This window comes from Electrophorus electricus, chromosome 24 (assembly GCF_013358815.1).
Source record: "Electrophorus electricus isolate fEleEle1 chromosome 24, fEleEle1.pri, whole genome shotgun sequence".
In the NCBI taxonomy this organism is placed as follows: Eukaryota; Metazoa; Chordata; class Actinopteri; order Gymnotiformes; family Gymnotidae; genus Electrophorus; species Electrophorus electricus.
Genome location: NC_049558.1, coordinates 6,428,279 through 6,443,592, shown reverse-complemented (window position 1 = coordinate 6,443,592; position 15,314 = coordinate 6,428,279). Strand labels below are relative to the sequence as shown.

General features: G+C 40.4%; 2 long non-coding RNA genes and 1 pseudogene across 3 annotated transcripts; 1 reads left to right on the top strand and 2 right to left on the bottom strand.

Annotated features, from left to right (window-relative positions):
* Positions 1-1,841: 1,841 nt before the first annotated feature.
* On the bottom strand, positions 1,842-9,716 carry LOC113575471. Of its 2 annotated transcripts, XR_004775588.1 has the most exons (5): positions 9,502-9,716; positions 7,336-7,392; positions 6,122-6,151; positions 2,750-2,842; positions 1,842-2,636 (listed from the first exon to the last, which is right to left on the bottom strand). It is a non-coding gene; the product is annotated as an uncharacterized LOC113575471 (long non-coding RNA). The 2 variants fall into 2 exon arrangements; XR_003410419.2 differs by lacking the exon at positions 6,122-6,151.
* LOC113575472 lies at positions 4,429-6,938 on the top strand. The gene is made up of 3 exons (XR_003410420.2): positions 4,429-4,586; positions 5,100-5,149; positions 5,273-6,938. It is a non-coding gene; the product is annotated as an uncharacterized LOC113575472 (long non-coding RNA).
* A 950-nt stretch (positions 9,717-10,666) lies between the features above and the next one.
* On the bottom strand, positions 10,667-13,408 carry LOC113575482 (annotated as a pseudogene).
* Between the last annotated feature and the right edge of the window lie 1,906 nt (positions 13,409-15,314).

The following is a 15,314-nucleotide window of genomic DNA, read 5'->3' as shown; positions in this document are numbered from 1 at the left end:
CTCCTCAGATAAGCTGCACGTGAATCTTCAAAGCAAATGGTGCAGCATGGATATTCCCTGTCTGCTAGGCTGCATCATTTGCACTCTTCTTACTGGGGTGCATTGTGGGACTGATGTAGAGCACTGGATATTCGTTATTGGGCACCACTACAATGTGGCGGAACAAAGTTGTGTAATATTATAGTGAATAGGGAGAAGTGAACTCTGCAGCAGTCAAAGTCACTGCACTATGTCTAAGACAGGTGGAGATAAAGAGAAAACTAGTAGATAGGGAAGGTGCGTGCAAATGTGTGTGTGTGTGTGTGTGTCTGTGTGTGTGTTTGTGTCCTGTGAGCAGGGTTGCTTTAGGAATTCCTAACAGATACCGACACACCTCCGCATAGCCTGGAAAGGGTGAAGGCTTACAGACACTAAACACCGCTTTGTCACAAAGACACACAAACACAGCTAACTTCCACTGCTAATCAGTCTGAGTAGCCCACCCACGACAGCTGCAGCACGGGGACCTCTACAATGTAATCAAGTGTGCCATTTAATAAGATTTTTTTTTCCAGATTCAGCATTTATGACATCCAGTTATTCAATGAGCATGAAAAAAGCTTGTAATGCCCAAAGCTAGGTAGGCTAAAAGCACATCTGAATAACCAGGCCACACCGAGCCTAACAGTTGCTCTCCTTTATGTAGTACTAAGAAAAATGATCAACAGCAGCAATAAAAGTCACAAGTCTGCATATTACAACAATTATTATTATGATTAATCCTGGGCAGGATGCAAGAGAAGCAGTGTAGAGTGTGGAGTGGGAGGAGATGAAGTAGAAGTGGCCTGCTGGGAGAGCCGTCCCAGCGGCTGAGAAGTGTCTGCTTAAATGTGCTTGAATATGCTGCTACCCAAACAAATTCATTAAACAAAGGCTGTACTTTGAAGCATATGCATACAGAGCGATAGGACTGCAGTCAGATGGAGACTGTGAAACTACCTGATGAGAGAAAAAAATGTCACTAAAACTTGACGGTTACAAAGGTGTTACGATCAAGTTACAGAACAACAGACCGAGCAGCTCCGCTATTCACCTCCCATGGGAGGGCATGCACATAACTTTTTAAAACCTGCGTAGATATAGCTATCGTTGATATGCCAAGTACACAGTAGCAGTGACATATCGAACAGAAAGGAGAGTCCGCGTGTGAGAGAGATGGAGGGAGAGAGAGGAAACCGAATAAGGAGGAAAAGAGACGGTGTGTAATGTATGGATCGCCACTACCCCGCGCTTTCTCTTACTGTTTCAGGTACTGTTTTCAGACACACTAGATAGATGTGTAAGCAGAGGTGTATGCACTAACAAACAAACAAGCAGTGACCAATCAGAGGGGCTCTCTATCACAGACAGACATGAAAGAGATTGATGGAGCCTGTTTATCAGCGCATTGTGTCACTGAAAAGTCTGATAAGCACACATACACACTTCTCGCCATTTTCACACGCGTTTGTAAGACACTCATTGTGTCCCATATGTAAAAAGCCACAAGTGGCTAGCTACACACACACACACACACACACACACACACACACATAACACAATGCTTAAGATTTGAAAACAATGTTACTGATGGTTGAATACTGGATACTCTGTTCTAAATGTATTCCAATTTATTCAAAATACATTGAGAAGACATTTTGAAAAGGTATATGTGAAACATCTCCAACCTTATTTGTTAATATTCCCTCCATCACACTGGTTGTTCTCTAGGTCTACTGCCACTGATAATTGTTATTTCTCAGTGCTATAACTGAAGATTTTGCATAGTTAATATCTATCAGTTTATTAGCAGCAAAAACCTAACTAGAAACAATGTCATATTGTAACGAACTCCAAGACACAGGTAAGTGAGGATCCAAGTGCACGGGTTTATCGGTACTGGCAGGAATGGGTGTGAGGTGGATATGTAGGGTAGTCGTCAATGCTGGGGAAGTTCGGATCAGGAGACTGGCGGGTACTGTTCACACTGCAAGTCAGCAGGCACAAACCAAAGTAACCCAAGGGGCTAGGAACAAGGCATAGTCTGGGGAGGAAGCAGAGGTCAAAAGCCAGGGGAAACAAGAATAAAGAACGCTCGGTACGCATAGAGGAATGCAATACTTCGCAAGTTTGAGGGGGGAAACTGGGACGTTATAAAGGGAGCTGGAACGAAGGAGAGTGCTGCTCATCAGTGCTCAGGCGACGGTGACCCAAGTCTGGCCAGGAAAAGGCTAGTGCGTTGGAACGATGCTGTCACACCTATATTTTTATAAATAAGATAGTCGCTTATTTTTTACATTGTAATTTAATCTTTTCATAATTTATCCCCTGCCCAAACATTACAAGAGGAAAAAAAAAACCAACCTTTTTTTTTAACTCCGACTTTCCATTCCATCTTAGATAAGCAACTGTAATCAGGGTGTACTGTAAACACATTTTGTCCTTCATTCACTATAAGTCTGTACTTATACAGGAACACCTGTCCAGCTCTCTAGTTGTGTGTTGGCAGAGGGGGTAGTTTAAACATTTGTTCTTGTGAAAACTTTTGATCCAGTCATGAAAAGACTAAAGCAGTTAGTGCATCATCGCAGGTTGTAAACATCCACAAACGGGGCTCACTGTGGAGAAAAAGAGAGAAACAAAAGTACTGTAAGGGTCTTCGGCCTCTGTTTTCTTCCCTGAGCAGAAATCCAAGTGGGCATATTTGACTAAAATCTAACTTCCGTCTCACTTTGTTACCTTTTTCATCCTTCCCATGTCTCAGCCTCTTGTTCACTCTCACGCTTCAGCATAAAACATTCAGCATGTTGTGAGTTCCTCTGGTCTAAGGGGAGGAAAAGGAAAGGAGACCTGATAGGGATAGGGAAGAAATCAATAGGAAGCTAAATTGAAGACTCTCTGGCCATTATTTTCCCTGTTTCCCTGTGTCACTCGGACAGTTAGGCCTAGTGCTGAGGTATAAGCATGTTAAACCTACCCCCCACACACTCAAACTCCTCACCCCTGTACACAGGCAAATTATAACATACTGGGCTAACACCTAACTAAGGCTGTGCTAGGGTGGAATAGCCTATTCCCTGAACAAGGCTGTGTTAGGATGGACTAGCATAATCCCTGTCTTTATCTACATGGTGATAAAGCAGCAGGCCACTCTGGAAAAGCAAAAAAAAAAAACCAGAACACTTCCATTTATATCTAGAAAATGGTATGAAGCCACAGCAATTACACAGTGCTCAACAGCAACATTCACCCCGCATTAATCCTGCACTAATGATGCTGAGGCAGGACCATCAGCACACACACACACACACACAATATATATATATATATATATATATATATATATATATATACACACACACACACACACACACACACACACACACACACAGGTGAACATTAAATAGCCATTGAAGTTTATAATCTTAAGATTTATAAGATGAAACTGTATGCAGATAGACCTCGAGTGCAACAAATCAATACAACAGCCTGATCATTCCCCCAAGCACGCTGCTCTCTGCCTCTCCTGCCAAGCTTGTCATTCTCGGAGTGAACTGCTCTTGCTCCAAGCACAGTCGCATCTGGTTATCTTCCAGTCCTGCACATGTCTACACAAACTGGTTTTGAAGCTGCACAGTGTGTTTCTTGTTCCTGATTAGACGGACACGTACCGCTTCAAAAGCAAGGACTAGCCTTCATTTTCAACACTTCCTTCCTTCCCTTTGAACATGAAATTAATGATTTATTACTACTACTACCACCACCACTTGTAAATAATAATAATAATTATTATTATTACAGAACGGAAACTTCAAATTTAATTTAAAAGAAAAAAAGAAAAAGAAAAAATAGTCTAAACAATTTAACAGTAGTGTGTGGAGACATTTCCTTACTGAAACTGTTAAAATCACATTTGTTTAGATGTTCTAGCTCACCAAAGGATGGAGAGTTGGCCTGGTTCATACTCTAATTGTAAATATTAAAGTGTGATCAATCACTGCATTGTATTTAAAGATGTAGTGGTAGTAATAATAGCAGTGAACACACAAGGTTTCCACAGAAATGAAATGAGTTTTTTTTCAGGCAGAGGTTCTTCATCAACTGTGCAAGTGCTTTTTACTGCCTCTACATCTATAGAGACCTTGGTCTAAAACCTTGAACCAGTTATTCATGCATTCATTTTGTCCTGCCTTGACCCCTATAACTCACTGTATATGGGGGTTACACAGTCAGTCACATTTAACTCGTCTACAGTTATTACAAAATGCTGCAGCCAAGTTCCTCACTAGGTCTAGGAAACGAGAACATATTTCCCCCATACTTGCTTCATTTCACTGGTTAATTTTAAAACCTACAATTGATTTGAAGGTCCTTTGGTTTGTTGTTTGGTTTTAAAGCTCAGCACCAGTGTATAGCCAGGACTCTGAGCAGTGGCACATCTGCTCCACAACCCCGCCTAGAGACAAAGGGATGGCACTTTCTCTGTGGCAGCTCCCAGACTGTGGAACAGTGTGCCTCAACTCATGAGATCCTCATACCTTTTCTCTGTGGCATATGAGTCCACTTGAGTATGTTCATATTTTGATTGAATATTTTTTAAGTGAAGTGCTGTTTTGAATTTAGAATTTTACTACCTTTTCTTTTTTGCTTTTAATTTGAATGCATTTACCTTGTGCATGTAATATTTTGATATTTTTATTCTTAGTTAAGAATAAAAGAATACTTATCTATTTTAGTACATGTAAAGCACAAAGTAGGTCAACTACACTTGTATATAAATAAACATGACTTGGCACCCATTTGGCCTATTAGAATGTTTTAGTAGATATTTGCATTTTTCTTTCATTGCTACCAGAGTATTTGCCAAAGAATTCTGGCAGATCATCAGAGTATGCGCAATCCTGCATGCGTGCTCAAAGTCATGGCAGACAGTGAAGTACTACCGAAAGCAAATTGGCATGACCTGCTTATGACAAACACACAGTGTGTGTGCGCGCATGTGTTTCTCTCTCAATGTTTATACAATGCTCAGTATAGTTTCATAATGTGTTGAATTGACCTTTGTTAATTCCATGCCCCAGAGGTACTGAATTACTATTCAACGCACAGCATCTGCAATAATAATTTAGAGGTAAGTACAGTCAGTCACACACACAAAAAAAAGAGTGCATAAGCCACAAAAACACATATGTACTATTACCGCTATGTAATTTACACTTATCCAGTACTGACCAGGGTGCTCTTTTTCTTCCAGAGCAGCCTGAATTTTTCATGGCATCGATTCAAGGTCCTGGGATCTTTCCTTTGGGATTTGGGTCCACGCTGCCTCAATAGTGCAGGTCCTGAGTCCATGCATTTGTCCTGCGATCCTGTAAATTGCACTAGCCTATGCTAAACCTACCCTACCTGACTGATATCTGGCTACTGTGCACACCAGTGGAGTAAAAGGACACTATCAGACTCATGGGACCACAATGAGATGATAGGTGCTCCATTGTGTGGTGCATTCTTGTGCTAGAAGTGTCCAATTGAAAGAGGGTAGAATGTCATAAATGGATGCACTATCAGCAGCATGGCATAGCTCCACCAAGAAAATGCTTCAGCTGGTTTTCCCAGATTCATGCTGGGATTAAAGATTCTGACCACCTTTACATCACTATAGAAACTGAGGTTCATTAGATCAGGCAATGCCTACCTGTCTTCAGCCATGTGGTTTTGGCAATCAAGTGACCACTGTAGAATAGAATAGCCTTTATTTTCATTGTATGAGTACAATGCAATTCACTGTGCTTTTTCTGATGAGCTACATAGTAAAGTAAAGCAGATGAGAACTGTATATAGAAAGAGAATTTTTCCCTCTTTTTGGTTATCGTCATGGTATGCTAGGCACCCTGCAGGACACCTACTGTCACAATCACCTGATTATTGAGTGCTTGCACCTGTGCCTTGTTTGTCTTCCCTATATAAAGCCCACAGTTACACTCCCCCAGTGCTCTGCATTACTTGCCTACTGCTCTGTCCAAGATGCCCTGATTGCTGCCTGTGCTGCATCTCAGCAGTTCTACTGCTAGTGATTAGCAATTATAGGGTTTAGCCAGCTCACCGCTTTGGTCTTCAGTTTGTTTCGTTTATTCTGAAATAGAGAATAAAGACACTCCCTCACTACATTGCTGCTGCCACCACTAATGCTTGGTTAGTCCAACAACAGATTAAACCTCTTATATCAAGATATAGATTATATATGTATGTGTTCTCTGTTTGCTGGCCAAACATTGGCATAGAAGCAGGTGTGAGTGTGTGTGTGTGTTTGTCTATATGGCAATCACACACCCCAGAGTAGCACATTATTTACCACTAGTGTAATATTCGTATAATTTCTGATCCAGATTATATTACGTTTTATATGCTTTATATTAACATTAACTTTAGAGAATTATTTATAGTCTACATGCATTATGGTGGCTGTGTACCACTCTGCAGTTAATGGTTGTAACATAGTAATAGTAATATTTACTTAAGCAAAAGCTAACAAACCTCTTATTATAGTATCCATAAGTCCATTTCCAGACAGATACATTCTCCCTACTTGAACTGTAAACTACACAGTACTGCAAGATACTGGTTTGAACTGTAAACTACACTGAATTTCTTTTGTATTGTTTGTTATTAAATATCTTCAGGCTAACATGCAGCAATGGCAGACTGCCATCTAGGGGTGAAATTATGCTTGAATGTTTTGTTTCAGTAAGTCTTAAACTTCATTTAAAGGCAACTGAGACTATGCTGAGTATCACCGGACCCATGCATGTGCAAAACATTTGAAATGCATTTCCCCAGTTTTTTTTTTTAATCAATTAAATAATTGATTTATAGCTGAATATCATGAACATGTTTATACCTAATTTTCTTACCCAACATAAATAAACAGTGATGCAAGTAATGCTACAGTATTGTTTATTTATTTGGGAGGGAGAGCACTAATCTATATATGTATATGTGCATTGTGTCCATTGTCAATTATTTACTTAGAGATATTTGGAACTTACCTGAGCAAAAAATAATTTAAATCCTGTGTTGATACCAGTATTGCATATTAACCAATATTAGCAAGAAAATAAAGCAACCTAAAATAAACTCTTATAGTTGTTGCACTCATGAGCCAATGGGAGGCATGATGGGTCAACTGATAAAGGACAGTGTTACTGAAACTTTACAATACCTTATAGACCGCGTATGCCAATCCTAAACAGTTTCATTCAGTTCATCGCCTTTTAGTTTACAAATATGGCAAATAGCGAAAAAAGATTCCCTATTTACCTTAATCTGTCCCTCTGGTATCAGTCAGATCCTGCCTGTCTGTTCCTCCTCAGGGCCCTGGAGCACATTTCTCAGAATGAATGACACAGTCAGAGATACTAAGAAGCACACACAGCTAAGAGTATATATAGAGAACAAAATAATTGAATAAGTGAAATACGTAAATGACATGACATGTAGATATAAAAGGAGACATTCATCTATCGCCATTTCCGGACCATATTTGACATGGCTTTTTTTTTTAAGGCAGCAAAACATGAGCAAAGGAAAAATGTAGCACTACTGATTAAAAGATTTACAGGTTATTTACAGAAAAGGGAGCTGCATTGTAGGGAATGCCAACAGTGTGTGCGTGTGTTGAATGTTGGGGTTGTGTCTTACTGACTGGAGAATGAAAGCATTTTCAGATGGCATGTATTGGATGCTCTTATCCAGAATGACTTAGTGCCATTTGTCCATGCAGAAAATGCATCTTTAAATAGGCGAGAGCCTAAAAATACTCAGTGCTGATACCAAGATGCATAACAATAGAGAGATCAAATATTTCATTCATGTTTAATTTAAGTACTCTTGGAAGAGATCTTCGGTCTGTGTTTGAAGACAGCAAGGGACCCTGCTGCTTGAACAGCCAGGGAAAGTTTGTTCTACTTGGATGTGAGGACGAGAGTCTTGATGCTCGTCTTTCCTGTATCTTCAGAATGTGTCAATCCAGCTGGCCAAACTTAAAGCTTGAAAGGTCTCTGCATAGAATTGAGGATTCGACCACTGCCATCAGCTAGGGAGGGGCTGGTCTATGCTTGGATTTGTAAGCAAGCATTAGGGTTTTAAATCTGATGCGGGTAGCTGCAGGGAACACACCAGCAGGGTGACATGGATAAACTGCAGAAAGTTGAATACAAGCTGTGCTGTGACATTCTAGATCAGCTTCAAGGAGCTGATGTCCCATACAGGTAATGCAGCCAGGAGCGAGTTGCAGTAGTGCAGTCTTGAGAGTCTCGAAGGACTGGCCGAGCTTCGGGTTGGCCTCTAGAGAGAAACATTCAAAACCTCTAGATGATGTACAGGAAAAGCGTGCATGGTCAAGTCAGGTATGCAACATGAGGGAAGAATAATAATTGGTCATTTATAATCCCAGTGAGGCATCATGCGTCCTTGGATACCAGAGAGTTCTCAGAGGGGATTGCAAGAATACAATGAGAACCTGTAATTCCACACAGAGGAGCTCCATCTTGCTGGGATTTTCCCTTAGGTGGTAAGCTGCCATCCATGCCGAGATGCGACTGGAAACCTGAATGTCAGTGAGAATGCAAGGATTAGCTAAAGGTTGTCAGCATGGCAGTGGAAGGAGAAGCCATGAGATGTTATTACATCACCAAGAGAACAAGTGTAAAGAGAGAAGAGGAAAGGAGTTGTAAAGTTGGCTAAGTGGAGCCAGAAGGCAAGTGTGAGGAAGTGAGTTTTTATTGAAGGGAATACAATAATCATAGTGAAGACAACAGTCCAAAGTAAGAGAACCCATACACATACTATGTGATGACTATGAAACAAGGATCCAGGAATTGAAACCTTGAAGACAAGCCACAACATTACAGCCAAGACCCATCAGAAACAAACACAATGCACCATTTTTAAATAGAAGGATTATTCAGGGCATAATAAGAAACAGGGGAAGACCACAGGAGTTGGAGAACAGAACATAACACGAAACTGAACCAACAACAGAACTGTTCTGTAAAGGACATTCTTACAGCATGACGGTATACAAACTGCATGCGCAAGTTCTTAAACCAAACGGTCTAATGAATAACAATCATCAGTATACCCTTCAGACAAGACCACCCATGTTCTACAAACATGAGAGGAGTTGTCGTACGGCACCAAGAACTTTAATTCGGTTAGAACTATAGGTATATCCTTTAAGATGCAAGCATATGTTTACTAAATAAAAATTAAGCTTTAATTACTCCATCATGTGGATAGAGTAATAAACATGAAATAATTTGTAGATATAGTCTGTCATCAAGTCTTACTGTAGTACAGAATACTCTTAATGCGATATAATAAAGATATCAGTAATATATAATTGGCGCAGTCCATAACGGCATTGCAAATGCCAATATGATGATATAAGAATAAACGCTGAGCCGACAAAATGTTTAAACTTACAATACAGTAGCGTCCCTTTGCACACGTAGCGGTGAAAGTTATAAATGAGATCCATTCTGTGACGTGGTTAGGAAAAGCAGGATGCGGGGACGAGTCGTGTCGAACACAACGAAACGTTTTATTGTAACACAAAACAAAGACGGACGCGTGACTAGCAAGCTAACCGGGTTAAACATCGACAACACGCATGCAAACATAAGACATATACATGCACACTAACGATACACAATGAGGAGCAGGTGTGAAACACAGGGAGGCCGTGACCACACAGACGAACACACACACACACACACACACACACACACACACACACGCACACACACTGGGAGACATTTGAGGGGAGGGGCCGTACCGTGACACATTCTGTATAAGGATCTCTCTGACAATGAAATATTCTCCACCGTGTCATCCGTCCCATTTTAAATTCTTGTCATTTATTACCTGATGTTAATAGTCTCTCAGTTTAGATGATGTTTTTGATCTGATATTACTTAAAATGTCAGTTCACAGTTTCTCAGCCCTTCTGAATTACACAGATTTCCCCATAACTTCTAAAATGTGATCTGATCTTCTTTACGAAAATATCAGTCATCAATGTCTTTTAAAAACACTGCAAGCATAACACATTACCTTTCATATTTCTTGAAGATATAATTTAAACAATCAAATTATATTATATAAAGTTGTGTGAGATCCATTGAAGTAAAATGTAATAGAAAATCAAATTTTCCTTATTTTACTGAATATAAATAACATTGTAATATGTAAATATTGTTAAAGTTTCAAAACAAACCAATGATCCCCTAGTCCCCTAGTCAATGTATAGCACCTATATTGAAAAAAACAGTTTTGAAATGTCTGTTTTTCTGATGTTACGAGAACTCATTTACAGCTCTCTGCCTATTCAGCAGTTTAGTACCACCCACTTACATCGCAGCTCTCAGGTGTTTCAGCTCTGTGTGCGTTTGAAATGATGCACAATACAAGGCAGCCAATCAGAACAGAACTCATTTATCTTATAATGAACATGCTAAGTCTAAAATCTCTCAATAAGCTCTGCATCATTATAGACATTTAGAGGATAGCTGCAATGTCTGCATCATAACCAATATACCATTGCAGATTTAAAGCAGGTTCCACAGATTCATCATATAATCTGCCTTTACATGTGCTACTGGCTAGATGTCTATTTTACACCCAGTGTTGTGACCTGTTGCTGCAATAATCATAGTTACACCCAGAAAGTTACAACTGACTTATCTTACAACCAGGAGTAGATCCTGTTGGTGCAAAACACATCATTTTAATTACTTGCACTTCACAATATTGTGTTGCAATATGGTACAACATATAATAAGTATTTCTGAAGACAGGCCTTTATCAATTCTTAGTCAAGCAGATTGCAATGACGCATAGACTTCCATGGACTGGATTCTATACAAACAGCTAGTTTAATATTTTTCTTTTTTTGCTTTGCCTTTATTTGAATTTCTTTTTATACATGGTGGCACAAATACTATTTGTAGTCAAATAGTATTGCATTTATTGCAAGGCACTGTGATTAATGTATTACTCATTACAGTGTATATATTGGATCAATTACATCATAATAAAACTATTTTTTGCTGTATTTTTTTTTCAGAGACAATGGAAAAACAGGATTTGTTGCTATGGGTAAGGCCAGTAGATATCACAGAAAGACCCGGTTAGATGTGGATCACACTGCAGGTTGAAAGAAATCTCGACTCCACCGTGCTTAAGTCCGCAGCTGTGCTTATGGAACCCTCTTCTCAGACTGACCCAGCAGCCTCCAAGGTGGTCATCATGTTGAACGTCTTTATCCCATACCTCCAGTTTAAGGTGGTGACCAGTGTAGACGTTCCCAAAGTCGTAATGCAGGTTCCACCATGGACTGTTTGATCTGATCCAGTGGGTTTGTCTGTAGTTGCCATCGTACCACAGTTTGACATAGCCCTCAGTCCGGCCCACTGGGTCACCTTTCAGTCCCCAAGCTCTGATCACAGTCACCCCCAGCACTCCTCTCCGGGCACTTAAAGGGCAGCAGTTTGGAGAGATGTTGGGTTTATTCCAACCACACCCTGGAGATGGCTGATTTTTTGGCTGCCCGTTTTCCATAATGTATCGTTCTATGGCGGTTTGTAGGTTTCTTTTCACGGCTGCATCTTTCACCAGATAATGCAGAGGTTCGAGAGAATAGGATATGATGTCTGGAGTATTTTTGAGGCTGCCAATCCAAGTGTAGAAGCCATCAGAGTTGTTTCTCGTCAATGAAATTTCTCCTAGCCATCCGTTCCCACCAGAAACCTTGGTCATGTGGTTCATATAGCCCTCACTGAAACCCGTCATGCTGTCTCGGTTCAGCAAGATGTTCTCACACTTTTTCCCAGAGCTGGAGGCATCAACTATCCCAAGCCCTACTTTTAGACCTACGTTGAGACAATCCTTAACCTCACTGGTGGAGACACTGTTGAGGGTTGTCAAGCATGTGCGAATTGAGGTCACCCTCTTATATTTGCCCCCAAGGGTGACCTGCCGAATATAGTGGGTCCCATATATGTCAATAAAACTGCGCTATTGTTGCATGGCATCAGCTGTGCTGCTGTTCGGCAGAGAGAGAAGGTGCTGGTGGAACTCTGAACTGAGAGGGGTAGGGTGTGAGACTCGGCAACTGAAAACAGAAGAGGAAAAAAAATGAAAAATTACAAACCTGTTTTTTGTGGGGGGTTGTTTTTTTTGGGGTGGGGGTTAGTTTGTCTTTCCTAGTTTGCTAAGTTATGTCTGTTGCAATTCACTGATGTTCAAATTTTTAAAGAATTATCAAGTAGAACACTAACACTATGGTTGGACATTATTTAATTTAATTTATCAACACATTAATAATTTGCAAACGATGTCTATACAAATATATTGTAGATTTCTCAACAATCCAGCAACAAAGGAAAAAGCAGAGTGCGCCACACACACACATGCATGCACAAGTGCTTGCAAACAGCAAGTCATCATATATCACTGGTAATGCGTAACAATTGACAGCAATTAAACCTGACCTGTAGTAAGTGCAGCTTAACTCATGGGAGGAGAAGTAAGTCTTGTCAACTTTGACTCTTGACGTTGCGAAACCCGACTCAGAGGACTTGCTGCCTGCGAGCTGCAGCTGCACCAGGCTTACGAGATCCAAGTCGGCCTTCCAGTCATTCTCGATGACGTTCTTGGAGCTCTCCAACAGAGCGCCAATGGAGGTGAAGACGGCGCTGGAGATGTCAAGGTTGCACCTGCTGAAGGCGCGCCAGTCCAGCACAGACAGAGGAACCTTCTGCAGCTGAGAGCCCATGTGTCTGTTTTCACACAGTGTGCAGGAGTTCGAGGGTGTCAGGAAGGTCTGCATGTCACTCACATATGCCCCTTTATGCTGCAGTGTTACCACGTCAAAACCCTCACCAACCAAATTGTGACCCGGCACAAAAGGCGCTGCGAGACACTTCTGTAAAGTGCCAGGCCTACAGCTTAAAGAAACTTGAGAGAGAAGTAAAACCTGGGCACAGAGCCACCATATCTTCTGTACCAAGGCTTTTTCAGTCATTTCTGTTTTTCTTGCTCATTCAGGTTCAGTCCAATCTAACAGAGAAATAATCATAATCTATACAGGAGACTTTTGCAAAAAGGGAGCAAACACTCTTGGTGTTTTCCAGTGGAAGCAAAAAGTGATTTAATGTCAGGGTTTAACTATCTACTTTTTTAAAAAACTTTCATCTTGCATGTTAAAGATACAGCTCATTTTAACAACTGTGGCCTAAATAATAAAGTCAGATCCGCATATTTGCTAAAAAAAAAAAGAACATACATTTTGACGGCTCATTACTTTCGCTAAAATATTCACAGCATAACATGAATTATATCCTGGTAGAAACGCAATAGATGCAGAGGAATGTTTCCCTACCTTTGATATGCATACTCGCTCTGCCTTTCCCTCTTTTAAGTCAGTTTACCTTTGACACACACTTATGAAGTCAGGCAGGCAGCTCTGACAAACGAGATTAGGTTCATTTAATGATGTACAGTACACTTAAAAAACATGTGAGGTCAAGGTACAGAACATTTTTTGAGACAGTTCTGGGAATTGACTTCACAAAAGCTAGTTATTCATTGCTCAAAAATAATAATCTTTCCCTTACAAGGTTGCCAGTTTCCTATTACATCCTGGATTGTGTCCAAGCCGTCTGTTCTGGCCCAGCGTAGGCAAGCCTGCTTTGAAACCTCTTAGAAATGACACATTCTTAGTATCTAAGCTCACAGACCTGAAGACTGTGTTAATGCAAGACCTGGGATGGGAGAAGTGAATTTCTTCTGCATGTAAGCCAGAAATCACGTGCCTTATGATTGTTTGTTTTTGATTATTCCTTCCAACTTCTGATATTTACAACCCATAATTCCTTATCCAGAAATGTATGTATGTATGAAATCTCCATGGTAATTTGTGCCACATTTGCTTATGCCTATGTGTATGTAGAAATAATAACGTGGAAAAAGGGTTGAAACTAACCTCTACTCAGTAGTGGACCACTGCAACCAGGCTTGGCAACCCCCCACACGCATGCATATATCTATCTTATTTGCCACTTCTAAATTCTCAGCTGTGGGAAGAGCAGATCTCAGATCAGAGCTCTCTGCCGCAGAACTAACCACCTTATCTGCATGGCTTTGCTGGATTGTTGGTAGGCGTTATTTGCACACTGCATGTCAGGAGGTCATTTTTGTGTATTAAACCCCAGTCCAATAATGAGATTTGAGGAGACATAAATGCAAACATAAAATCCTTTTCAGATCAAGCTTATGCAGGGATGAAAAAATGCTGCATGAGAAGCAAATATTTTACCAGAGCATTCATAGGGAACTCAGCCTATAGAGCAACAGGAGGTCATGCTTGTACCATTACTCTAGCATGAGTTTATACACTGACCTACATGTGTTAGATTTGCACAGGGTGACCATGGCATGCGCACTGCTGTGCTCTGGCAAACAATAGGTCTAAAATTGATGTTTAAACATTACAGTTGTTTTTCATTCAAAAAGTACAGCATATTCAAAGCACTGCATAGAGTGCAATATTTATTACAGTGTTCAGACAAAATAATGGCATAGCAAACGTTGTGTTATAAATAAAAGCATGGGGAGTGAACAGGAGGACAAAGGTGCTAATGAGTCATGTGGAATGACCAGGGAGTGGAGATGCAAAAACAAAGTGTGAAAAAACCCAAACCCATAAAAAAGATAAAAAACCCAGAATGCAGAATTTTGCAACCAGAACACCAACCTTTATAGTCAAAAGTAGAAAAACAAAGAGGCAGATTCATAAACACAGGAGGTAATCCATAGGAAACAGACAGCTTGGAACTGCACTTGAAAGGAAATAGCAAGACCTCAGAAAGGTGAAGTGCTTTCCGCAGATCTTAAACTGAATGCCGAAGAGATGTGTGAGGTGATCCGTAAGCCAGGTAATCTTAAGGTGCATTCCAATTGCCTTAGTAGTTCCTTGCAAAGTGAAAACATTCAGTTGATAAGGATCTGCAAAGGGAGTATTGTATAACACGGTTTCACTATGTAGGACATTGACATGAAGGTTTACCAATCAGTTACTGCATCTCATCCCATTGTGTTCTTTTACCCATCAATTATTGCATGCTTCATCAAGATCTTGGAGTAAATTCAGCCTGCTGACTGTCTTGGCTATCAGAGAGCAACAAATAGATAAGAATATGATAGAGTTTACTATAAATGATTTAGCAGTAAACTGC